Below are 27,372 nucleotides of genomic sequence, written 5' to 3' on the forward strand. Positions count from 1 at the left end.
ATTCTAAAATACAGATATCTATAATTAAGTATGCAAATTAGGGACGTGTATGTCGTCCCGGACTCTGTCGATAATTTCCAAGCTAATGGTAATTGCAGTTGTTCGTTAAGTTTCATACAAGGAATTTCTAATTGCTTTAGTAATTTAACGTATTTCATTTTAACCCAGAACTTAACTTTGCAATGAATTTAAAAACCTTTTTAGTTGAAAATGAATCATGTGTTTGGTTCTGGACAATATTTGGGTATATTTGGGCAGGGGGCCATCCATTTAGTACATTAAAAAATCTTTTAAATAATGTATTTATTTGCATGATTCTAAAAGATACATAGTAAAAAGGATTTTATGGGTTACAGTTTCAAGGTCATGGAGTGGGTCTTCATGTTGGCATTCAGAAATCACATTTTCGTATGCATTTTGAGTCGAAATGTGGTATATATGTGTACACTTTATGAATATCACTTTTCTTAATTAAAGTACGATTGTTCATTCTTGACACAAAATGTATTTTTGACCCAAAATAACATGAGATCCAATGTTTACATAATCAACATATCGTTGCGCAGAATTACCCGACGTGCAGAATAGTTTGACAAGGTATTAATCCCCTCTTGAAACGACCAAGGATTAAAAATAGTAATGTGTAATAAAACAGATAGTCCACCGACGTTAAATGTCTGGCTGCATCAAAGAAATATGCTGCATAACTTTAAAAAGTTTGCCTAGTGTCCGCTAATATTCCAATGCTGACTCTCAGTAGAACAGGTTACGTATTATCACCCCCCTCCCCAGTTTCCCATGCGTACGTAGATTATCGGTAGACCCCTCCCCCATACGCAAGAGTATGCACTTGGGTTACCTCCCTCCCCACTCCATGCGTACGTACTAAATGGACGGTCCCATGGTATATTTGGGCAGTATTTGGGTGTATTTTGGTAAATCTATCCGCCGCTGAACAAATGGCATTTCAACAAATGTATTAACCATAATGCTTCTTCGTGTCAATATCGTGAATATTTACGTAATTACTAAGGCGATCAGAAGCGTACGGATTTTTGTGAAGTTTGAACTAAACTACGACCTTCGAATTGTTCTGCACCCTCCCCTTCCCCCCCCCCCCCCCCACACACATACCCGTTTTTCCATCGGATTTTCCTGCCACCAGTCAGGTTAGGAAAAAATGGCGGTGAACAACTTGATGGTCAAAATTTGGCGTAGTTACACTGATGCTTGCAGAATATGCTGAATATGACGTATTATTTCAGCCAATTATGAATACAGGTTATAAAAAAGTGAAGTTGCATAGATATCATAAAAAGAAGGCTGATACTTACAAATTCTCTGCAAATCCCTCCAAAAGCTTACTGAATTGGCTTGTGTATTCGTCTCAACTATCATGTATGCGCGACATCTGGCTGTTGTATATTTAAACACCAATCACTGGAGAGAATACAGAAAATAATGTTAATAGAAATTACAGGTAGAACAATCATTTTAAACAATCCGGAACCATTTCTCAAGAAAATAAATAAAGAGGACAGGGGAATTACACACAGTGGATATACCCATGGGAATTCCACTGGAAGCCACGGTAGAAAGACACGGTAGGATTCCACATGATACTACTACTACTACTACTACTACTACTACTAATAATAATAATAATAATAATAATAATTATAATAATAATAATAATAAAGACTTTATTTAGAGATGGTAACTCAATTAGTTACAGAACTGATCTACCTTGAGGCAACTATATGTTATGCACAATATATACAGTATATACAACATGATGTGAAGAGTCTGGCTTGACACTAAATAATTAAGTAATTTTAAAATTCAAAGTATCAAGCCTGGAACACATTCACAGGCATCAGTGAAAACATAAACATATATATAAAACATAAATTATAATCATGCATTGAAATATTCAGCTGTGAAAATGATGTAAAATTACAGAAAAGCAGGCGGTATTTTTTGTTCTAGAACTGTTCAATTTTTTAAAGATTTCATCCATTTAAGACATTGATTGTGAAAATATGAAATGCTTGGAGCCTGCCTTATGTCTTTGGGAATGTTGGTCCATACCAGTGGACCAGTATATTGAAAACAGTTTTTAAACAATTCCTTCTTTGGCCTTGGTATAATGTAATTTTTTCTTCTTATGGACGTTAAATTTGGAGTGCCATCAGGATCTCGTTGGTGAAAGATATTGCTTAGATAGACAGGAATGTCTTTTCTGGGTACTTTATACATCAATTTGGCCTTTCTAAGAAATATTCTTTCATGTATTGTTAAAATCTTTATATTATTCATTGCATCCTGAAAATTGTCTATACTTTGATCTAGAATTAAATGGCAAGCCCTCTTTTGGAGTCTTAAAAGTGTTGTTATGTTTGAATTAGAGGTATTATCCCAAAGTACATTACAGTAGTCCAGATATGGCTGAATATAACTTTTGTAAAAGATGACCCTATGCTGAAGAGGAATGTATGTTTTGATTTTCCTCAGTAGCCAGATATAAGAGTTAACCTTTTTTGAAATATGTTTAATGTGGATAGACCAAGTAAGACTGTTATCCACGAATACACCAATAATTTTATCTTGAGAGGTCATATATCTTGCATGTATGAATTCTACAATACAAGTTTTGTACAGATTGATTCAAGTTTAGAATGCTGTATTCTGTTTCTTTATTAAAGAACCCCAGTGTTGACTTTGATTATGAAAACATGTTCTGATTCTGATAACTCTGACTTTTCTGATGGAGAAATTTTAAAAGTCGATGAAATGTTGTCCACTGGGGAAAACATGCCTGCTTCATGTAGAGACCAAGAATGTGGGTTAACTACAGTTGACTCTGACATTTTAGAGCATCATGTTGACCATACAAAAATGAAAAACTTATCCCAGATAATGCAATAACACCAGAGCAAATGAGAGTAAAAGCAACACTAACATAAATCTTCAAAAAGCCACTGAATATCTTGAGATCTTGTACCAAAAAATTCAAATTATTTTAATAAAGTATGTGGTAAGATAGAGGTCAGAAAACCAGATTCAAAGACATGGACTGAATATTATTCTAAAGTTTACCAGTTTTCAATGTCCCAGGAATGCATCCAATTTCTTGAAACTTTCTCGAATTTCGTGCCAAATGATGATACTTTTTTGCATTTGGAAAGATTTTTGACAGAATTTGTGAAATTGTTTTGGACAAAAATACTGCTGACATTTTCATTACCACACAAGTTGCACGTGCACCTTCCATACTTGTATCAGAGCCAGAACAAGGAAAATTAAGGTATATTGCAGGCAGATGTATTGGAAAGAGTAGATACCGTAATATGAAGAAAGGTAAGAAAAGCTTGTAAAGAAAGGAAAAAATTAACTTGGTCAGTCAAGCAAAAATGTTAGAACACCTTACAACTTCAGCTGTTGATTTGGAAACCAATAGCAAGTATAAACAAACCTGGCACGAGACATAAAGAAGACAGAATATCAACCAGGGGTCTAACTAACATCAAGGACTCTGTATTTGAATTTTTCTTGCAAGTTGACGGTAAAAGGAGGCAGTATCAACTTGTAGATACATTACACTGGCATAATGCAGGGGGTTTACCGAATTGTAAGACCGGTTTACTTAAGTATGATATACTGTTTCAGAATTGGAAGTTGCTGTACATAAAGTTTGATCCCAGTAGAAGTGTCACACAAGTGGACGACACCATGATTGCTTCATGTATCAGAGATCTATATAAAGATCTGATAGATCGTTACAGCTGACAGTCAGTTCAGTAAAGATACCATTTACAGTCTTGGAAAATTGAAATCAGACAGTTTGAAAAAGAGGGCGGTCATGAGATCAAAGCACAAACACAGTAGTGATGGATTAACTTTGGACATGAAATATATCTTGGAAGATCAGTCAGAAGAAAAAAACTATAATCTCACTTAAAACTGAAATCACAGATTTACTAGCTTCTTGAAATCGGATCTGATTTTGCTATGTAAAGCCTATGGCATAGAAACATAAAATATATAGAAGAGTGGTCTACTTAATAAACTATGTAATGTAATACCTGCTTTCAATGAAATGCCAATGCCATACTTTTTTAGTACAGAGTAATCATCTTGCCAATTCTTCGAAAGCTAGTAGTAATCAAGACACTTCCAGCTGTATCAAAAGTCAGCCATGTACTATAAAAAGAACTATAGTGGGAAAAGGAAAATGGAAAGGGTAAAGGAAAGAAGAAAATGGAATAATCCTTTAAAAAGTGTGGTCTTTACTCAGAAGGAGGAGATATTGTCTTAAAATGAAAGATTTTGTATTTATGGGAATATACTATGACAGAACTGAAGGACTGGTTATCTAAAAATTCGAATTCCCCTCCTGTCATGAAATAATGCATTTGGAATTTTTGTTATGTTATGCAAATGTATAAGGGTCATGACCGCTACGATACACATACGATATAGCAAATGAGCAGATTAGTTGAGATAATGTTCGTAATTTTATTTTCCAAATGATCGTGAAAGAAAATAATAATTAAATTTTAATTTTAATATGGATGGTTCTTATTTTCTATATTGATTGTTTGTAGACGTAATGCCCCATAGTCACATTCACTCCGAAGTAGACCGGAAGTAGATCTTTGGAATGGTCGCCTCTGTGTGAAATCACAGGAGTCTGACATTTTATCATAAAAGTACGGCGAAATCTCTGATAATATGAAATCCCCTTATCTGTAATATAAATAAACACAAGGAGTGCAAGCGTGACCACAACCCTTTCGCTCGATTCGACTTTTACTCATGCGTCTTTTATCTACCCTGCAGTGAATATGCGTTAGGGTGTAATAATTGTACCGAACACGGCGCAGAATCTATGCTATCTTTGAATATTAGGGAAATTTATGACGGTTGATGACGTCATCAACCGTTATTTCTACTATCAAAACTATATATTTCTGTTCTGGAAATTTAAATAAAATTATAACATGATACAAACCAAGATAAACATTTTATCTTGTGAAATTAATTTCATCATGTTATTCAGCATATTTACTGCAGGGTAGAAACGGTGGCATGTGCTACTTCCGTCTAGCCGATTTTGCTAGAAAGGCATTTTGACCGTAGTGGTGAAAATAAAGGTTACTTCGCCGGATTGGATTCAGGACATGGTCATTTAAGAGATATGCATTGGTACGTTACTGTCTTTTGAATGTATATTTGTAGTTTTTCAGTCTTCTTGCGATTGTGAATCGATAAAATCCGCGTGAGAAAAATTCGAATTGTGCGAAGGGTTGTGGTCACGCTTTGCTTGAAATATATTCTGATTTTTGTAAAATGTTATACACTTCAGTAAAAATCTGTCTCCTGACTGGATACCTCCTGCCCCTGCCTAGTTCAAGTAGAGGTATCGCTTAAGTGCCGTGGCATAAACAAGTACGTTTTATTACCACAATACTTCTTATAAAACATACCCAATTAATTTTTAAGTATACTTTCTTTTTATTGTTATCCGACTTGATCAGTAACTAATGTGTGAGTTAATGGTCAATATGAATGATTTTATTTCTGACGAATTGGTCCATCAACGTGCAGGTATTACAAAGTGAACTCTGACAGCACGTGTTATACAGAGAAAGTCTTATTACCGCGGCAACTGAGAATACAGCGATATTCAATATTATGGTATAAAATACAACACAAATAAAATCCGGAAATGGTAAGAAGAGACAATAATCAAACAGAAAGTTTAAACTTATGTTAATAAATTAAATTATATTTACGCTCACGTTAGAGTGGAATCGTTAAATGATTATATTACATGACAACCCCGATAATTGTAAATTATATGCTTCATGTTGTTATGTATACTTGATTTAATTTATTTTTCATTTAATTTAATTGTTTGTTTGTTAGTTTTTTGAACAAATTATCCTATGTAATGTAACTTTACTTACTGGATTTGACATTGTCTAGAAATTATGTTCATTTCTGTTTGATATGACTCTTTTGTAAATAACTACTAATATAAAGTTTGTATCTAATGCTGACCTAGTCCCTGACCTTGATTCAGAGCCAGTAAGAATTAAAGTAAACAAAACATTTTTTTTTAGTTCTTTCTCAGAATAAGACTCACAAAGTGAAATCGAGGCCATGCTTGAAGAAAATGATAAAAAACATTTATCAATTAGGTTTTAAAATTGAATTGACCCACATCCGGGCTACGTTTATTATTGATTTTTTGAGGAAGAATTGTAATTACTTGCCTTAGCACTGGAAACTCCAGGTGTTTTATGTTGTGACCTGTTTTGGGGGGCTAATTATATTGCTCTCTTCAAGTTATTTGGTTTCCAAGAAATTGATTTTCCCGGGAAATACTTGTGCTGTAAATTAATTCTTGGACAAGGACAGTTATTGATATTTACACCGAATTCAGACACTGTAATATTATTTTATGTGATTCAACAAAGAACTGCTGACACATCAGTATGACGCTGACCACAGCAGGCAGCATGGTCGTCAATTTTGGATTTCATAGGGATTTGAACTCAGTTTCATTAGGACTTTTTATTACTAGGACTTCTATATTTTAATTCTTGGAATATTCTTGGCTTATTTTTCGATTTAATTCCTGAAACTGTATATGTTCTTTTTCTCATTTTAAATTTGTTTTTCTAGAGAAATAAATTATTTGCTAAATTTTAAAAAGCTTGTTGCAATCAATCGTTACTTTTCACTATTTGAAGAGCCTAAACACGTATCAAAGTATACTGTGGTCACTCATGCCCCACCAACCAGCATGTCATAGAATTAGACAAATAAATAACTTGGTTTTGTCTTAAAAAACAATTAGACTATTTCTCGTTGTACATGCGTACAACGTTATATAGGGTGAATGTGTTTTTCCAGGTAAGCGACTGTATTAACATGTACCTAGCCACAGATTACTTGTGTCAGGTATGATGACATACATGATATGCACGGGTATTCTACCCCGACATGTACTCACTCTCCTATGGATTTAAGTAAGACGAATCACGAAAAACCACACTGGTCAATTTTGAATCACGTCAAGGAGTATACACTCTCCTTTATTCTCCAGCCATAGGGGTAAGTGTTAAATTTACATTCTATTTATTTCATAGGCGAAGCTTATTCGGTTTGTACTGTGTTATCGCGTAATAATGTGTTTATTACAACGCAGATTTTTAAAGTAATATCATATATCTAGAAATTATACATAAACTATTATGTCCCATTTGGTTTTATTATAGCTGTGTCTGTGCGTCTGTGCGTCTGTGTGTCTGTGTTGGCAGCTGTTTCTGTGTTGGAAGCTGTTTCTGACTGTGTTCGTAGCCGACTGTTATAGTAGCTGACTATTATGGTAGCTGACGGTGTCTGTAGCCGTGAATGTATATGAAATGTTATTGTGAATATAACTAGAGCGGTCCGAATCTGTACGAAGCAGTCTAAAGTTTCATGGAGTCATCTGGAGCTTCCAGAACAACGCTTTCTGTTGTGATAACATTATTGTGAATCTTAGTCATGATAAGATTATTGTGAATCTTATTGGTATTCGTTACATTTCAAATATGAAGGACATAACACATGGCACTTAACACCCATCCTTCGACGCTTATGTTCAACAATTCATACCATTGTGGCTGTGGAACATATTCTTGTAGAATGAGTCGATTTTCACTTTGGGATAATGATGTATTTTTACGTGTACTTGAACAATCATACTTGCAGGAGTTAACATGTATTACCTTTAAATGCTGTTTTATATGCGGTGTTCAGAATTTTACGATTTTGTCTGTAATTTTTAAGTGCCGTAGTCAGTGATTACATATTTGGAGGAGTGTTTGTTTTCTTGTATTTTGTGTTGTGAAATTCATTTGTTCATTTGTCGAACTTAACTTTATTACGTACTACATGTGCCCTTTTATGATCAGACGCCAAATAAAACACTTCAAACATAAATACACTCATGCATACATACACAAATTTGTGCCTTGCAATATCAATTGGGTTATGGCTAAACATTACGATTAAAATTGCACGAAACTTGATCCATTGTTCATCGTCTGTTATTTGTGATATATTACGTATGTGCCAAAGCTTTATGTCCATGGGTTGCGCCTAGTTTATATATGTAAATAACAAACAAAGCGAATACAAATTCCATTATTTATTTTATATCCAATTTACAAAGCACACATACTTGTGGTCTGCTTCTTCCAATCTATATGTTCAGTGTAACAGATGGTGTAAGAAGGTAGAGAACATTATTTGGGAGGAAGTTGGAAAGAGAAACATGTCAGAGATGTTAAGTCGAAAATGGAACATTAAGATGAGACGGGTAAGGGCCGAAGGGATTAAAAAGTGACACACTGATAGAAAAGGGAGTTCTTTTACCAAACGTGACTTGTCTGAACACCTGGTATAGTCGTTATGCTTACAGAATCGTGACATATTTTCCAAATAACACGAAACATGATCTTGTTTCCGACTTAATGGAAACTTCCATCAAAAATGACATAGTACGTTTAGAAAATGATTATTGCGACATAGATCAGGTGGAAAGATAAACAAATTTGGTTGTTTTGGAATTGTTAATTCGTATATTAACACCAGTCTTTAGATGGATCAATTTTAGTTTCTCTTAGGTAACATTTGAGAGGATTTATATTTGTAAATTATCCTCAATAATTGCAAAGTGTTCTTTTATTATTTCCGACTAAATCACTATTTTGGGATTATTGTGAATTCATTCAAGGACATTTTGAACTATTTCATGGTGATAAATAAAAAATGGTTACAAATCATTACTATTCCAGACCAATGTTGCATCTGCACTATCAGTATTGCAATGCGTTTGGAATACAACTGGAATTCACCCGGAATGCTCCTGTTTTGACTTAAATATAACCTTTTGGACTATTTAGGATTTAATTCACCAAACTCTAAGCACTTTTTAAATTTTAACGTTGTGTTCGAGAGCACAATATTATTTGTTGATTATCAGTCTTTATGTTAGGTATTGTCAGAGCATAGGGTCTTAGTAGAGTTTGATCATCTTCCATCACAAATGAGAGCGAGAATGTCTGTTTAGTGCCAGTGCGCATAAATCTTCCTTGACTCTCTGACTACGTTTGTTTTCGTTGAAAGTTATTGTTGTATCTTCATTTACATTTGCTGTTGAAATGTAGAGATTTATACAGTTTATCATTGCTTTCCATACAGCTAATAGTATCTAATTCTGAGGAAATCTGCCATTCCTAAGAAACATGTTTAGAGCAGATGTAGTATGCCTGTAAGAAATATAAAGTATTCTTATTGTTTGTATTTGTGTTTAATGTCTGGTCAATTTATAATAGCTGCTTTCTGTGATGATAAATCCATCAAACAAACTTTTTGTTTAACTTTTCATTCATGATTGCTGACTATTCGTTTTAAGTTAAATGTTATAATTTGTTCTAGTTAGGAACAATTATCATCTTTTCTAATATTAGATCTTTAGCTGGGTGAGCATCATTGTGCTAAAAGGCCTTTTTTGGAAACTGTGCGCACGAGTTTAATTCAATCATATATAAATAAACATCTTGTTTACGTAATTGCTAATAGTGTTTTCATTATAATCTTACCCTAAATCGTTTCATCTTGTTACAAGTTGCATGTATTGTGGGTAGAAATGACCAGCACTGTCTTCATCCTGTTGATTAATAGTACAAGGAGGATCCCTAGTTAGTAAATGTGCAGACATGTAATACCTTTTCCATTAACAGCATTGATGGTAATTCGTGTGTATTTATTTATTTTAAAATGACATGCCTCATATAATTAATGTAAATTCTCGTTTCCGATGTTTAAATAGGGATGATAATATCTAATAACAATTGATTTATTTCCAATCTTTAACTGATCATGTTAAACAATAATGTCTACATACGATTTCAACAGCTGATATTTTCTCTTGTGAAGCAATACACCTTGACGCCGACTTTACAATGTCTTACAAATAAAATAAAATAAGAATATAAATAAATATTCCTCTGGGCTTCCCCGGGTTTATGGAAGTTGTCCATTGCGTATAGAGTAAATGAAATTATGCGGCGGCTACTGTAGCGAAACAATAGTCAATGTGAGGGAAATTTACAGACTTCTAGGTTCAAGAAGGTATTTGTTATATACAGTCGATAAATACTAATAATACTACTAATAATAAGAATAATAATAATAATAATAATAATAATAATAATAATAATATTATTATTATTATTATTATTATTATTATTATTATTATACACAATAGTATTATTAATCATGCACACACATTATGTATATAACTTTCATCGTAAGAAACGAGTACAATGTACGACAGAGACAGACTTGAGAATACGTACTATTCGTATGAATTCAAGATGCAAACTAAAATTAAAATGTTCAGCGATACATAAAATCAGGATTTGTCTAGAATTTGATGAATTTTTCACGGTGCCGGATATGCACACATTGATTTCGGATATGATAATCCGGTACTTCTCTTCTAGTGTCCATTGTTCGACTTCGTTGCAGTCATTAATGTGCATTGGAAACATCACCAACGTTCTGTACTTGTGAGACTCGAATCCTAAACAAGTTATTTTAAGCCAGTGTAAACATTTGGATAAAGAGACTTAGAGACTATTTAAATATTTCTCTTTATTATTTCAACTGACAATATTGAGTAGAATACGATTTTATTGAATAAACATCCTTGCCGATTATGATAAATGGAATAAGTGTGAGAGTAATATATCACAGGAGACAACGTGTGCTTTATTTCCAATATAGAAAAGCAGTGTGTCCCTTGAACAGGATTTTTTACCACATGGTGCTTGAAGCAATGCCAGCCAGTATGTTATCTGGGGAATATGGTTGCCAGGCGAACTCGCAGCGATTCGTGATATCGAGCATATCCATCTAGGTAGGTGTGATTTTTGGAAAGATGAAAGCTATTTATTCCATAATCATGCATACATTTATGGAACAAAGCATTGTGATTGAAGAAGTAATCTAATCTCAAGAAATGATTGCACCATTTATATGAGTAAAGGCGTACAAAATACACATTATATGGTCATACTCAAATTAATAACAGACTGAAATGAGTTGTGCGAAAAAGGTGTATAACCGCAATAAATCAAGACAAACTCATATGTATAGGTAGGAGTTTCACACGCATCTTCTCAGAGAAAAATAACTCAGTCTTGAATATATATATATATATATATATATATATATATATATATATATATATATATATATATATTATAAACTCATGAAATTGGATCCTATTAAATTACTGATATTACAGACGTGTTGGCTATTGGCAAACTTACAAACTTGTTGGCAAACTCATCGTTTGACTATACATTTATTAAATTAGGAGGAATATTTAGAAGAAAATAAATATATTTTGAGAAACTGGCATATGTGAAAATACGTTAAAAAGTATTTATGCAAACTTCGTTGTTGACTTTGTTAAATAACTCATATTGTTCTTTGTACTGGTTTGCTTGATTAGATTTGTCTACAACATGCCCACACATTGATGATAGTAACCTACAAATGTTACCTGCAAATACAGCCCCGAAGTTTGTATAAGAAGCGGATAAATCTACTATATATTATCTCTGGTACCCACATATTCATTCCACGATCCTCTCCAATCAATGCAATGCGCATAACTCAATACATTTACGAAAAAAGCATTAAGTGGAAATAGTGTCCACACAAGCATCGAAGAAGCGAGAAGACAATACCAAATATTTATATTTCAAGTCCAAGAGTTTCATTACTATATGGATAACAATACGTTCTGAAATGTCCAAGTGTGCATTTTGTCAAAGGAATTGCTGTTTTCGTACGAAGATTTTTATTTGGGTTACCAAATTTCTTGCGCTGATTGATACAGTGAGTAGAGTTAGGGTATGGGTTCTTTGGAATATTGTACAAAAGTCCTATCCAACAGGACTTCAGAGAGTAATATCTTCAAACAAAAGATCTGAACACATTGGAGTTTACCTATACGAGTGATGGATTTCGTTTATTTGTTTTTCGCATTCAAACATGCATTTGGTTGCTTTGTCAAGAGCTAGTTCGATAACAGACGCTGAAACAAACTTTAGATTGTCCCATAATTTCGGTTTGCACTCAACTCCCAAATATCCCCTAGAGTTCTATCTTCTGCAAAACACGTTTTTAATTGTATGATGTTACACTCGCTATTTAAATAATTGTATGAATATATTTTGTCAATAATATTTGCTTGATTTGTTTTTATTCGTAGAGTATAACAGGTAAATGTCCGCCCACTTTCTTTGGAGCTAGATTTATTATAGCGCATTAGACAATATTTTACATGCGTTGCTTTGAGTTAGTTACTCAAAATCACATATTTTATTTTGCCTCGTGTAAGAAATATCCTACCAATGAAATATCAAATGCGATTAATAGTCGCCAAAAATGCCTCATCTGACTTAGTGGTATCTTTCACAATTTTTGTCCGTTCTCCAGGTTGTTTGCTAGACACGGTGAAGGAATCTGATAAAGCGATGGAGCGGTTTGACATTATGTCCTATGTATCCCTTCATATGACAGATTTCTGTTAACAGTGACCGCATCCAGATAAAAACGCTCAGATATCTGTACTTATACAGAATAATACAGGTCTGTTCAAAGCATCTTGTACTACCCTTTCTGCGCTATGGACTTTTAATTTTCGTTTCTACTTCATGCAAAACCAGAAGTCACTTGGATAGTGTATGTGAGTGCATGATATTACCTAAAGATAGAACATGAAGCCGTCATTCGAACAGTTTGATGTTTGCACACTACCGCATATTACTTAGAAAAATATGAAATTTGACCTCTCATCCCCAACCATCACCATAACATATAACGCTGCCTCCTTCAACGGGTGTCACACCCATGTCCCGAACCCTTTCTTTTCTTCATCTCATGCTCCGAAAAGATCATACCAAATATAATAACTATACCACAATCAGTGTACACGGAGTAAAGATTATAGGAAAAACATTGATGAATGAACGGACAGAGAGATATAACTTTAAATGATTTATCCACAAACGTTTACATACAAGGAAAAGGCAAAGCAAATAATTCTTAGTGTTAGTTTCCCCTATGAAACTCAAATGATCATAAAGTAATGTTTACATTTGAACCATTCTGGACCTCAGTTTGTCACACTAGTATTCTGAGAACTATTAATGCAGTTCAAATTTAATTAATCTAATTGAAATTACTCTATTCCTTGCAGTATCATATTATAACCAGAGAACATATAACAAGGTCTTGCCGTCTTACTTTCGTCATCTAATTCCATGTCAAGTAGACGGGGAATAAATTGAGAAAATATCCATGAAAACAAAATAGTATTACTGTTATAGATACAAAGTATTCAGGTATTTAATCATGCTTAAAGCCGAAATATATTTTGTTATGATCCATCAAGTTATTAAATTTGACATTATACAAATATAAACGTATTGATATTATAGTATGTTGCAAGAGACCAACACAAGAAACTCTTACCTAACTTTTAGTAACATCATATTTCTTGTTTATATAATGTCTGGTTGTATTGTTTTACGGTAGCGTGAATTAAATTAATTCATTGCTACTTGGGAATACAAAGACATGTAATAGGTTATTTCACAAAGACGCACAACTGAGGCTTGATCAGTGCAAATTACGACACACAACCTTTCTGGATGAAAAGTAATTGTGCGAACAAGTGAGTCATCAAGGATCTTCCCCCTCATTGTTTTGTGCAAAATAAAGATGCCTTCTAATACGCAGTACCGATAACACAAAACAATTATTCACCTTCGCCAGAATGTCATATACCAGTTTGACCGTACTTATTAAGTCATTTCAATTTCAAATCACACATTGGTTCAATAGTAATTCTAACATATATATACACGTATAACATGAATGAAGTTTGTTGTAAAAAAAAAGAACACACCACAGCAAAAATATGCTCATAATTGTAAAATCATATAAAGACAACTGATACTTTACTAAATTTATATAACGTACTTAAATGGTAAGCTTCTTGAACTAACTTGTTTCCATCCAATGTGACATACCTGTTTCATTCCTCCAAATTCTTGCTTTTAGAAACACGGAAGAGACTTTAACATGCATTGTAAATAGATAAGTTATAAAATTAATACTTAACCCAGCGTTCAGTCTTTCCAGTGGATGAAGTTTAATGTGAACTTGAACGTCTTCACCTGGTAAAGGTTATCGCTTTCATAACAGTTGATACAGGACACAATAATATAAATAGACGGTAGTAACAAAGATACATGATAAAATACTAGGAGCGCAAATCTCAATGTTTCCATAAATATTTTCCAAATCTTGCACGTGTCGGTCCTTATTTGCCTGTAGGATTTAGGTACTAATTGAATGCAAAAATATGATACTACCTAGAAAAAAAATGCTCATAAATAGAGCAAAAAGGGGTTAAGATGGCTTCTATTGGTTAATAATGAAATGCAAACTTTTAGTTTAAAAAATTTTCATTAGAGCTAATTGTATTTGTAACTGAACGGAACAGTTATATTGTTGGAAATGTGTCCTTTCAGAGACCTAAAGTTCGAACACCAATTATTGAAACTAACACCTCATCTTTTAGATGCGCAATATAAAATTCATGTTTCAAACAAATGCAGGTACGACAAAATCATGCGGGACATATGGTTTTATCCACACGTGAGGCACCATCAAGGTTATATGCTGAGAAATATAGGCTTGATAACGAGCAATCAAAAATGTAAACTGATTGAATCTTTAATATCGAATAATTTATATGGGTTTACTATTGGAGTTGTGAGGCCTTTAAGTCTAAGAGTCTTCACATACATCACTAGTACTTCTGACCGCTCCTGTGGCCTAGTGGTTAGAGCGTCCGCCTCGGAAGCGAAAGGCCGTGGGTTTGATCCTCGGCCAAGTCATACCAAAGACTTACAAACATGGTACTAACAGCTGACTCGCTTGGCGCTCAGCATTAATAGGTTAGTGTTAGGACTGGTCGGCCTGGTACCAGGATAATGTGACTGGGTGGGACATCCTGATACATGTCTGCGGCATGATGCCCCAGTACTAGACATCACTATAAACTGTCACATTGCAGACATCGTAGCAATATGACTGAAAAATTGTTAAAGCTACGTTAAACATCCAAATCACACACACACACACACAAGTACTTCTACCTTACCGTTTCTAATAGAAATACTATTCGTTTTACTCTTGTTACTATTGCCAGTGATATTAACTTTGTCGTATTGTACAACGATTATTACTAATATTATTGCTTCTTCGATTACTGCTGCCAATAACTTGCTCTTCCTCGATTGTATAGTTCTCTGCATTTATAAGTTAACTTTTAATGAATTCTTATAAAGCCCTTTCAAACGTGTAATTGGTTTGTAGTGTCTGGCCAAACGTATTAGTTTTAACTTGTTAGTTACAACAGAGAAATAGAAGCTATCCATATTTCTGCGAAGATGAAAGGCAATATTTTATGTTTACGCAACTGAAACCTTGCTTTTGAATAATTTGGTTTTATAAGGAAACAAATTGTCAACTTGCATTAAATGTATTTCTATTATGTATCAATGAGGTTAACACCATAGAGGAATAGGCCGTATTATTACAACAATCAAAATGCTTAAACTATTTCAATATGTGCAAAAACAGCCATTTTATAAATTTATCAACTAAATACTGTGCTATAAAGTAGGCTTTTAATTAATTAACGACTGTTTTATTAGAAACTTTAATTTTTGTTAATACGCTGTCGTCTCGGATTTATAGAGGGAGCAGTGTTCTTGAGACGTAATAAACAATGGCCTTAAAGCGTAACATCTTTCTGTGAAAGAGTTTTAGGCATTGTCACATTACCTATAATAATACTGTTTATTTGTTTCGTTTATTAACTTTATTCAAATGTGATCTCTGTGTCCTTGGCAAACTTTCAGTCTAATTTAGCAACAGACTCTGCAACAAAATTTAAAGAGTCACTTCGGTTTGCAATCTATACTCACCCATTCAGGATTTATCAATGTTCTCAAAAATGATTATGAATTTAGCGCAAGGTGCAATCGATAATTAAATAATTGTTATTAATATATATAAATTTCCAGTTCCTATTCTTAACTTCTTTGTCGTTTGTCGTATACTGTAATAGATCATGAAAGTTCAGTAAATGAACTTTTGTAGATTTTGAGTGCATAATTATTTTAGTTACATTAATACTTAAAACGTATGTGTTGCTTGGATTTTGCATGTGCATATTTTTATAGTAACATCTACTTATTTACATACCGCTTTTATCGCCACTATGGCGGTATCAATTGTTGTCACGTTTTTATCGCCACTATGGCGGTATCTTTTGTTGTCACGTTGTTACATTCAAGCAACTAATTATGAAATAATGCATATAGATCCCTTATCGATCTGAATGTTTTGTATCTTTGTGTTACTTATTTTCTGTTTTCCTCTTTCAGTTTAATTTGAATAGCATATGTGTTTGAGATAACGAAATTCTTTTACATACATTATAAAAACGGATACTAAACGATAATATGTAATCCATTTCTTTGTAATGTGATTATTTTCTCCCTATATATTGCATTTTAAAAAGTAGAAATGTTTCTAGAACTACTGTGCGTTTGTATTTTTTAACACAATATATTTGTTTGGTTGTAATAAGTAAGCAGCTCATCAATAAAAAGGCGCACTGTGTCGTACGAGAAAACAAAGTTTAACTCACATGTTCGCTGCATGTTATCTTTGCCATGTTATATCAATCATATTGCCTATTTGCTCAATAAAATATAGAGCTTTGTTCCTTAGACAAAAACACCAAAATGTAAAAATAAGACTGTAGGTTCTCGTTCAAAATAGTTATATCTGAGGAAGAATTGTCTCGCCTCTCCCTTTAAAATGCATAGATAATATTCCAACCTTATGTTCACCGCTGGCATAGATTCCCTAATGGCAACATATTATGTACCAGAATAATCAGCTTACAAAGGCAATATAAGTCAATACTAGCAAATGGAATTATTATTGTCCTAGAATTATTGCCTGTACAATGTCAACGATGGGAATTGTGTCAAAGACTCTTTTAGAGTTATGAGTTTAACGAGGTAAATAGGTGTCCATGACGGAGAATGGCGTGAGCACAAGTATGCAATTACTTTGTAACAGAGTTATATCATAATAAAGTTATCAGTCATGCAAGGGAAATATATGCTAATGAAAAGATATATCCTGTCCACTAAATATAGCAGCTATCAAAGGGAAATAGCTGTGACTGTCTGGAAATGTTGCGATGATAAGTATGAAAGGACACTGTACTACAGTTATAATTTATACAAGAGAAACACGTGTCAATGACAGTAAACGGTATGATGACAAGTTTTACTCGATTCGTGTCAAAGACATAATGAACTAACGCGTCAGGAACTAACTCGTTTGAAATTGCAACTAACGCTTTGTAAATAATGAAGGAGTTAAGATTCAATTATAATGCAGTTAGTTGGTCTAACACGTTAAAGGCGTTCGTTTCCAACGTGTTATACAGTAGGATTTGCAAATTTATGTGACTTTCAGTCAGACTTAATCCTGAAGTGGTGTGGGATTATGGGCTCTTGACCAACTAACCGGAGGCTGTTTGAATTGGTTTTGATTGTAAACAAATACAAAGCAAAATGAAAATGATGTTACATGTTCTATGAGAAGTAACAAAAAGATGAAAGGAGAGCTCTGGGACAGCAAAGTACATGTAACCAAAGCAACGTGTTACTTTTTGCAAAAACAAAGCATTATTTTCTATTTCGCCAGTGAAGATTACAAAATGTTATGAGTCACTACACTACGCAATCTATATCTCCCAGCCAGACTGTATGAATGTTCCACGGGTTAATAGCACTAAGGTTAGCTTTTCCGTCTCACTGTCTGTTAAGACCGTAAATTAGCTGAACACCTTAATAACACAGTTATATATTACTTGGACGCATCTGAGGTCTGCTCCTAGGTGACGGTATTCAGCGACCGCCCCACCTCAACATCGTCCGCATTCAAACAGCGCCGATGCAGGCTGGAAAAACCTTCGACAAGCGATTATCAGATGCTTTAATTGTCTCATGTACACGTTCTAAATTAACAAGTAATTATTATAGATATTGTCGAAGGTAAAGTATAATATGCTTTGAAAATGTATTACTCAACATATTATGCATGACACATTGTAATATATGGGTACCAATTAAATGTAATTTTTATTTAAATATTTTGTCTCTGCCATCGAGTGTTCAGTAGCACATATTGACAATAACGGCCGGTTTAGAGTGAACCTGGTAAGAATACTATAAAACGTGTTTATGCATACATAAATACCAGAGAGGAGAGTGGGGGTCGTGATAGATAAATAGCTGAATGAGCACATTACCTTGGTAATTGTAGATTCGTATACATTCTCACTTGTGTTATTTTATAATTATAAATGGCAAGAACATTATATTTAGTTGCGGGAGTTGACTTAGATGGTCCAGTTGAACCGCCATGGTGTCTTAACCGATGAACGTTTGTGGGGTTGAAAAAGGAATAGCAGAAAGTCAGCCGTCATAGCTCAATCCAATCTTATAAATACTCCTATTCTTTCAGTGACTAATTTTGCGCGCTACAGATCCGCTATTACCATAGTTTGTAAGTTTTAATAAAATAATTCCCATTTTGTTTTCATTTATTCTTGGTTATTTAAAAAAAAGACTTTAGTTGTCTTAAGTATTTTTAAAGGAACTTGTAATATCCCTTGATTCGGTGTATATTTGCTGCGTGTATTTTGTATATAGAGAATAACGCTTGGCCTTACTTCAGATGTGTATCTATCACAAACGGCTAGCTCCGCTTGTTAGTTTTCACTTCACTGATTTCAAAGGTAAACTGTAAAATAGCCAGCCGATATCTGTTTCACTCTTGATATATTTTGTAATTCATGCAATTCTTTTACACAATTAGATATTACCTACGCTTGCAAAATTATTTGTCTCTATTTTAGTACCTTATAAATATATAATTTCTTGCACTAGTTAAGAGTGTTTTTTAGAGCACATATTATCAACCGTTTTAGTCAGCTGTGTGGATAGATCGTACTGTATTTTCACCACTACAAGAAGCAAAGAAAGTTCAGCCAAAGGCGTGAAAGCAGGATAGAGGTATTTTGTATTTCTAAAAAATGTAGAAATTCATTTTCGCATTTTCCATATTCTTGGGTAGATTGTCTCGTCGTCGATTGAAAGTAATCATCTGACGTTGTTACATTCTCTCAAGGTCTATTCAAACCAGGCAAGAGTGCTTATAAAAACAAATAAGTTCATGATTGGGTATGTTATTGGATCGCAGGTACCAAGCCATAATATCCTGGTTTTCGCGCTCAAACTTCTCATATAGAAAGGTCCTTAGTGTTACGTAGAGAAAGGGTATTCATTAAGCTCCTGCATTTCCTTTTCAACATTCTCACAAATATCTCTTGGCATTATTAGGACTGACTGATAAATTATCGGGCTTTATTTAGTGCAAGTCATTTCAAATTATAAACTATTACTCGTTTTTAATTTTAAAAAAGGTAGTCATATTTGAATGAAATGGCCGCTTTTGCCGCAGTAAAAACAAGGAGAGAAACGACAGTGGTAAAGAGCAATGTATGTGAATTTCACGGTATCTAGGCCGACACATGAGAGTTAGTTGAAGTGGACAACAATATTTTGAACTGAATGTTTGACAATAAGTTCTCAGAAGAAACTAGTTTGCGAAATGAATCAAACATAAGAGATTACCTTACTGGTGCAGTCTTGTATTGAAATTTTAAGAACTCGAGACACATTATGAAAGAATAAAAGAGTCATTTTAAAATTCAAGGAATGGTAAGAGATGCCACACATTTGGAGAACACTTTAGCGCGTCTATAATCTCAAAGAGACATTCAACAAAATAAATCATCCAAAGTAAAATACAAAATGGTCCTATTTTTATTGCATTTCAACTGATATATAGAGCATACTAAATATTTTATAAACATACCTTATTCAGTTTATACATACAGTAATAGAGGTACAAACCAATTTTAGACAAGTGCTGTATATGAAATATTAAAAGTTTCATAGACATTCAGGACATGTATTATGCCAATTTCCAATTTTATGGCAAGAAAATAGAATATACATATACAGCATATTAATAGTAATGCGCTGCGAAGTATATTTTGCAAATTGTTATTACCTATTTTAAAACAGTCTGTTCTGTCAATGTAACTAGTTTTATAAATAATCATATCATCTATTAGAACAGGCGTGGACAAATATACTTCTTCCGAATCATTGCATATCATATCAAGTTGCTCAGAGTTGTTACAGTTATAAACCGGACACTGATTATACTTTAGTTTTCTCTATATGGATCTAGAAGAGACTAGGGAATAAACAGTATTCTATGTTTCCTTTAGCAAATAAGGCTTTTGGCATTCCACTTGTGTATTTGGTACTGCTTTATCCCTTTTATTCTGCTATGAAACATAATTCGCTGCTGTTTTAGAGTGTTTAATATATGCAAACTTAACACAGTACAATTAGGAAACAAATGAATGTCAGCCTCAGATGAAAAAGTAAAAGATACTGTTTAAAACCATGTCTACATTGTCACGAGTCTAGGTTTTAAACTATATCACAAAAAGAAACAAATCCGTGTAGCAAAATTAAGAAATATTTGTATTCTCTAAGTTACAAAGTAAAACCTTAGGATAAACTTAGTATTGCAAATTAATCCCAAAATGTTCTGGATCTCTTATCACAAATCCAGTCGTAGTCTTCCAAATTAATTTCATTTAATCATAATTGTGCTGATGTACTAATAGTATTAAACGACTTGACGTACCCATAGTCTTAATGTACCACAAAGATATAATCGAGAATGTCTTTGAACGAATCATCCATAATCTCAAATTAGTGCATTATTTCAAAAAGTCACTGAGCACTTAGTAATTCAAATTACTAAATTAAATAAATAATTCATCTCAAATTATAACTCAACACACCTAAACTTAATTCCGAAGATTGGTGTTTAAATTGGAATGGATACTTGTTTACCTGGTCTCATTTTTATATTAGGTGTAACCTGACACAACAAAATGCCCTAGATGTGGATATTTTTAAAGGAAAGGTCCTTCAGATATACTGAATAAGTTCTCTTCCTGAACATTCTAAGGTCATAATCAAATTTAGGTCTGGATGCAAAATTCAAATAAACGGGTTATACAATATTGCAATAGTCATGTAGATCAAAAATATACCTTCAGTCACGGACTAATTTCACGCAAACATTATAAATTTAATATAGAAAACATTATAAAACTGTATTGTATTGTGCGTATCTGTAATGGTTATAGCATTCGCAACCTGAGTTTTTGTCAAAGGCAATAAACAATGGTACATTATCAACACGAACTAGCAAGGCTAAACTATGTGCAGTCCAAGTGTGTATGCTACATCAAGGTCCTTCATCGATATATATATATATATATATATATATATATATATATATATATATATATATATATATATATATATATATATATATATATATCTTCGCAACAATTGCCATCTAGGAACTGTTGGAAATATCGTGTACTTTACATTTTTGAGATCCCAAACATAGCAAATGTAATTTACCAAGAACATTGATGCAGATTCTTTGAACATACGTTATCTAAATATTGTAGTTGCCAACTGTTTTAGCGTTTGATGAAGTATTATACTGGTATTGCTGTTGTCGTTGGCAGAATTTACGAAGTATTATTTAATCGTGATTCTGTAATTCATTGATTCCATTGTTAGAAGCTGGCATTGTCTAGGTTTGCAAGGTATATCTTCCTTATTTTGTTAACTGGTAAATTCAGTGTTCTTGGGACTAATTTAGGGTGACTTTCATCACACATGGGAACAGCCATTTTAATCATATGTGTGCTTAACAGATGCATCGTTTCCAAAACTACAACTTCAGTCCGAAAATATTGTGCACTTTGTAAATCTAGTGAATATTCTAAGCAAATAAATCAATGCAATGTAGCCGACTGTCTCTTAGATGGGTACGTTAAAACGCTTCGCAAGACTGGTATTATATGATTTATTTTATCAAATTGTTCAGTTCAATCGAACAGGGTACTGCTTTCAACATAACTACAGAAGTTGATTTTTACCTGAATTAGAACTTTGCCAAACTAGAGATACACATTATCATACAAATGTATACATCTCAGTTCACGTGTATATTCAGGTTTATCTCTCTATGTTTGTCTAAGCCAATAGATATATAGATAGATAGATAGATAAATAGAGAGATAGATAGATAGATGAATTAATGGATGGATGCATGGATGGATGGATGGATCGATTATATATATATATGTGTGTGTGTGTGTGTGTGTGACAGAATGTATATATTTCATTTCTTAGGATGCTGGTACATTTTCAACAATGGGAATTGCGGGCGAGTACCTGTGTAGAAGACATAAACAGACAAACCAATTATATAGCGAAATAAAACGTTCTATATATTACACTCGATGTCTTTTGTCTCCAAGTTGAAGGTGTTTTGACAGTTCACACTGTTTAGATACGTATATGGTTTAAAGGCAAGTCAGAACAATATTGGCTACAATGTGCATTGTTAAAGTAAACCTTTTTATCGCAATACTACAAACAAAACTAAGGAATGTGTTTAAATCACATCAATCAATGATTCAGCTCTCTGTCTCTCGTTACACATTGGGGCCATTTTCTACTAGGAATTGCTGTAAGGTACGTGCTATGATTTAAATTGACACTTTGTTATGTATGTATGTATGTATGTATGTATGTATGTATGTATGTATGTATGTATGTCTCTCTCTTTAAACGTATACAATTATGTGTTTCATTCTCGGTATGTTGACGAATCGAAATTAAAATTATTTGGATATCATCATAATGTTTCATGTTCTCATCATCATCAACGCGTAACATTTTATCAACGTTAATGTTGTTTAGATGACTAAGAAAAGAAATTCCGATGAACTCCACGATTAAACATACACATTCAGAACCGGACTAATTTTTTCATTTATATCAGTATCACAACACTCCAACAATCAATAATAATTGTTCTGCACCAGGTTACTGTATTCATCTTTTGAGATATGTTCTTGTCTCAGATGTATACTCATTAAGACCATGTAAGAGTGAACGGGTCCTGACAATAAAGGTCTAGCCAGTACGTGATCCATTTCATCCAATTCATTTAGCAAACTAGAGAGGCAAGTTTAATTGAGAATGAAACAATCTCCAAAGTTTAGTAGTTAACAACAATGAAATAAATACCAACTTTATAATTTGTCGAATGTAACGTAAGAATGTGCTTAGAAAATGTATTAAGCCATATAATATACATGGTTTATTGTAATATGTGGCTTTCAATTAATGTTTTTTTAAAAATATTTTTTCTTTGCCGCTAGAGTGTTCAATAGCATATAAGTGGTTTATTGACAAAATTGCTGGTTTAAAGTGAACATGATAAGAGGGTTAGTATACGTGTTTATCAATAGGGAGTGGGGGTAAGTGAGAACAAATGGCTGAATGAACACAATTACCTTGGCCACTACAGATTAGTATACTTTCTCACTTGGGTAAATTGCTTTATAAATATTGTTACGACTATATGTTCAGAAAGTAAGTAAAAGAAAGAAGCAAATCCAACAAGTTTTGTAAAATGTAACAAAGAAACTATTTATCAAAGTGATAAATGAAAAATGTAAGGGGAACGTACGGTATTATGAAGCGAATCTAAACTAACCCTTGCGAAAGTGTATGAAAGTCCTAAATTAATGAAAATTTTGACAAATTTTACGATGATGTTTTACGTTTATTTAAGTAATCTGTATAATGCCAATTGAACAAATATAATGTACCAAACACTCAGTCATCGTATATGTGTTTATGTAAGTCAATAGGATGCGAAAAACAATATTGTATATCTTCAAAGAGATTTCTGATCTGACGGAGCTAAAACATATTAGCTTTTTTCTACTGGTCTGTTGCAGCAGTTTGTTTTGAGCAAGCTACTTTGCTTTCTTTCACTTGGTACGAAAGTGTCTTTATTTTACTGATGTGTCTTTAAGCACAACTAAATACAGAAATAAATTCACAGATCTAGTTATGAAACTTCATATTTTTATTCATAAAATTGTACCCTGTGATAATTTAAAATGTATATTCCTGCTTAATATGGTTGTAGACAAATTCATAAGGGCTGCGAAATACTAATTATATTTGTTTTTCTTTTCCCCGTTACAGAAAAAAGATAATTAAATGACTTACTGGAGTATCACACTCCAAAGTGTTTGCAGTTCCTCAAAATGCATACCGTATACAAAAGAGTATTTTATACTCTAAAGAGGCGTCATAAGATCTAAAATGATAGCAATCTGTAACAAATCATGACATTTTTTCCTATATTATAGTGTGACCCTAAAGGTTTAAGCCTTGCACATGTTGCCACCTTTAAATCCCACCCATGAATGGGAAAATATTAACTGACGAAAACATTTCTCAAGACTGTGCCCATTTGCTCCAACTGTTTATCATTAGTTATTGCTACCATAGCAGTAACATGCAATTTTGCAGACTTCTGTCCTGTCAGTCCGTTGGTTGACATTTTGCGTTATTTCTTTTGATGGTTCTCTTTTGAGGTTTATTTGTGTGTCAACTCATACGGTGATTTAGATTAGCTTGCCGATGACAAATGTCAACAAAGATGAGACATCATGATCATAAGGTCCATCGGTCAGATAACAAGCATTAGTTTATCTTAGGACAGATATGTCAGAAGATATGTTTGCTTGATGGCGTAAAACATTGTAATTTCTAGGCCGGTTGAAATATCACTTATGGATACTGACTTAAATTGGCTGGGTTATCATTATGTGTCAAGTTTTTGGAATCGGTTGTCTTTCAAATTTTAATGAATAAGCATTCGATACAAGTTACACAGGCAGTTTGAATGTTTCTATTGTACTATCAGAAGGTCTAATGTCAAAGAATGCATATGGGTGTGAAAAGGTCAGAGTTCAAGCTTTAAAAACGATCTTTGTTCACTTTCCATACATAGGTTTCATAATATGTTGCACACAGTTTACCCGGACCCACATATGAGTTAGGGCAAGGCTGAGCTTGCGTGTCCAAGTTTACATTTGGTAATATATTCATTACGTCTTTTTTATTTTTGTTCAACCTATAATTTCTTGACCAATTTATGTATTAATGGGGAAACATGTTGTGGGGATACAGCAGTACATTAAATACACTTTAGTACCAAACAATTACCTTTGATTGGATACCAAATTAATGGTAACGTGTCATGCATAATGCTAAATGCCATAACAAAATGTAAAGCATTATATTATACCTTGTCAGTACTTTTTGTGTCTAGCTTTTGATGTATGGGGTTAGTGATAAGCGCGTGTCCATTGCTTATAGTTTGTTGAATATCAGATTGTGGTTATGCCTCATGATGGTTTACAGCTTCACAACATTTATGGAAAACAGCCCCGCATTGCCAATTAATTTCCCGACTGTATGAAATATTGTTGAGAGACAACAAATGACAATATGTTGCATGTCATAATACGATTGGAGTATTGTATCTAGGTAAAATTATAAGGTCGAAGCTCATATGTCTTGTGATTTTATCTGAAGCCTGTACATTTTTGACTCATTGAATTATTGTCGTTAACTTTTAATATGTCGTCATCTGCTAATGTCTCTGATGATAAAGAACTACCTGTCAACTCCTCCACAAGAAAAATGATGATGGAATAATTTTAGAACATACTATATCTTTTTTATGTCAATGCGTGTCACTTCAATACAGACCAGATTGAAAACAAATGTTAAACTTATCTAGAACAACAGGGCTAATCTGCATTTACAAGTCATTAAGCAGAGCATATTATTTTATTAGGTCCATCTGTCCATCCAATATGCATACTATCGACCTTTTATGCAAAACAGCTTAACGTGTCCATCATCCACAGCTAGCAAACTTAGTGGAGGGTATGAAGTTGAGATAAAGATAAAATCTCTTTTCTCCATCAATACTGAGCTCAAACGATCAAAACGTCAGTGTGACTAATAAAAGTGCACGATAACATTAGTACTAGTTTAGACAAGGACCAAACATTGTGGACGAACTGCACTCCCGGTACGGAAGAAGGCTGTTGATTTTGGAATAAAAGGGTCAAAATTCAAGAAAGCAGAAAGGTTTTATGTTTTTGTTTTTTTATATAGAAATTTTAGTCACCTACATACACGTCGAGGACTGTAAAATGGGACCATTTAAAGCGCATTTTTTTTCAAAGGTCAGTAGTATTTCTTACGACATGCGTTATCAAAATTGTCTGGAATATTTCCCCAAGCTTTATGTCAACCATATGGAAAATCAATTTTCAACCGATTCTTCAGTGTACCTGAGCCATTTTCAACCAAACTTGGCAAAAGTCATTTGGATCGTTGTTGTGTCATAACTAAATGATGAGTCGTACGAAATAATTGAAAAACTGGAGCATATACATTATTGATGTTGGTACTTTCTTAGCAAAATGTGGTGGTTTTAAGTGAAGCCTTGTTGAGATATTTGTTTGGTAATGCAGTGTTGAATTTTGATATGATCGCAGTGTTGAATTTTGAGATGATCACTGTAACCTATATTTCATGCTTTACGGACTGTTGCTAGGCAAGTGCATTCCTACAGTTTTTATCATGGTATAATTATGACACATTTGAATTAATGCATCTTGGAGCGCACTGAGCAACCACCATGAAAGTAGGTCAGTGTTACCTATCCTAAAAGGGTCATTGACTTTGGTTGATATTTATTGAAATTATCATTTTTAGAAAGTGACTTTACAAGGTTCATATATAGAATACTGAGTTACCCTTGACATTATTTGGTTAACTTGATGGAAAAAAATGATTTCGTAAAGAATGGTTCTATTTGAAGAAAGAATTCCTTGAATTTTGCCCAAAACGAAAATTCATGAATGTACATGTGGAATGGATTTTAAAACTGAATAAAATATATATTTTTTAAAATTAGGAACTTATATTATGTATACGATGTATAAATTAATAGAGGCCTTGGGCGGCCGAGCGGTCTAACATGTTTACCTTGACCAATAAATGC

General features: G+C 33.3%; 1 long non-coding RNA gene across 2 annotated transcripts in view; it reads right to left on the reverse strand.

The window, feature by feature from the left end:
• Positions 1-27,372, reverse strand: part of LOC149790482 (uncharacterized) — an 88,069-nt gene that overhangs the window by 25,209 nt on the left and 35,488 nt on the right. For both annotated transcript variants that reach the window (XR_016423621.1, XR_016423622.1), the window contains exon 2: positions 1,335-1,440. This is a non-coding gene — a long non-coding RNA (uncharacterized LOC149790482). The remainder of the gene's footprint in view (positions 1-1,334; positions 1,441-27,372) is intronic.

Source organism: Sinohyriopsis cumingii, chromosome 10 (assembly GCF_028554795.1).
Source record: "Sinohyriopsis cumingii isolate HCF-2022 chromosome 10, ASM2855479v2, whole genome shotgun sequence".
Classification (NCBI taxonomy): Eukaryota; Metazoa; Mollusca; class Bivalvia; order Unionida; family Unionidae; genus Sinohyriopsis; species Sinohyriopsis cumingii.